This window comes from Lucilia sericata, unplaced genomic scaffold (assembly GCF_015586225.1).
Source record: "Lucilia sericata isolate MDLA Ls3-8-SP2 unplaced genomic scaffold, ASM1558622v1 Contig000636F_arrow, whole genome shotgun sequence".
In the NCBI taxonomy this organism is placed as follows: Eukaryota; Metazoa; Arthropoda; class Insecta; order Diptera; family Calliphoridae; genus Lucilia; species Lucilia sericata.
Window position 1 is genome coordinate 1 of NW_023994642.1, and position 1,569 is coordinate 1,569.

Below are 1,569 nucleotides of genomic sequence, written 5' to 3' on the forward strand. Positions count from 1 at the left end.
GTTGACCGGGTGCTCCGTAAATGGATCAACTACATGCTAATGAACAGATGGATAAGCTGCGAGATGTACGATATAACTATCAGGAAAAAGATATTTCAATCTCTGGGTTACCTCCTAAGGAGCCTAACCTGTCTGCTATGCAGACAATGTCGTAATACTTTTTAAAGGGAAAGGATCCAAATTACTTGTGTGGAAGAGCTGAGGAGGCTCTGAATACCGCCTTTAGCTGGGCTCAACCGAGAGGCCTCAATGTTAACTCTGCGAAGACGGAAATCTATCTTTTCACAAGAAAGATAGACATTTCTACGTATACTGAACCTTGCTTCCTGGGCAAGAATATATCGGTGACAGACAAAGTTAAATATTTTGGTGTAATCCTTGACCGGAAATTTAAATGAAGACTCCACATAGAGGATAGTATCAACAAGGCTCACCGGTGCTAGACGATACACAGAGAAAACAGATTCATTGTCGCAACCGAATTTGTTTCCAATCGAATTTAGTCAGTTCTAACAACTATCTTAAAATTCGATTGGAATAAACGAAGAAATATGGTTAGCGTTACTGTATTCAAATAAATATATACTACTATTGTGAATGATTTTCAATATAATTTGACGTTTTTTTTTATTATTTTTATTGAAAATAAAATTCTAAAAGAAAAATTAACAGAAACCAATACATACATATGTATAATAATATGTACTTAAACGCCATTAGGATTTTAAGATGTGATATGCTCCTTCGTAATGGACTCCAACATGACGGAATAAATTGGGATATACATACATGTAGTCGTACATTTCCGTTTCATTGAAGACAATTCATGAATAACCACAGATCAGTATTTTTCTGGATTTCGATTTTGTACTTTGGCCAGAATGGACGACATTGAGTGATGTCTGATATCGATGGTGGTATCAATTATGTTGTATTCTTCATGAAACTCTTGAAAAGAAAAAATTAGGAAATATAATATTTATGTGTGTACATGTGAACGTATGTACATATGTACAATGTACATGCATACATGTGCCCACATACATGTGTATACATATAAATGCTGTGGACGTTGAATACGTAAGACTTACCTTATTCCTTGAATAATATTTAAGATTCTTAAGCTTTTGTTTTACTGGTAAAATTTTAATTTTAATTTTTTTAATGTTTTGACATTACACAATTTTCTGTTTTATATGGGAATTGATGTATCGATTGAGAACATCGAATTCGATAATATATGATAACAACCGAATTTTGAAGACCCCAACACTAATAGTTGGCAATTTAATTTAAAATAAATGAATTAAAGTTTGCTATAATAACCGAATCAATTTGAAAAAGTTTCTACAGAAACAGATTGATAACATAAACAAATTTTTCAATAGAATGAACCTCAAGTCGATTCCAATTATGGTATTTAAGTTCTTGTTACAGAAAGTTAATTCATATAATAGTTTTTTAATAAATACGAACATATTGCGATCACCCTTATTAATTTTTAATAGCTGAAACCGATTTTCAACTGATCTGTTTTCTGTGTGTATGTAGCAGAGCTATAGGCATGAA

At 32.2% G+C, this 1,569-nt stretch overlaps 1 long non-coding RNA gene across 1 annotated transcript; it reads right to left on the reverse strand.

Moving 5' to 3' along the window:
* Positions 1–620: 620 nt before the first annotated feature.
* Positions 621–1,249, reverse strand: LOC119606929. Its single transcript, XR_005231696.1, has 2 exons — positions 1,092–1,249; positions 621–948 (listed from the first exon to the last, which is right to left on the reverse strand). It is a non-coding gene; the product is annotated as an uncharacterized LOC119606929 (long non-coding RNA).
* Positions 1,250–1,569: the final 320 nt, after the last annotated feature.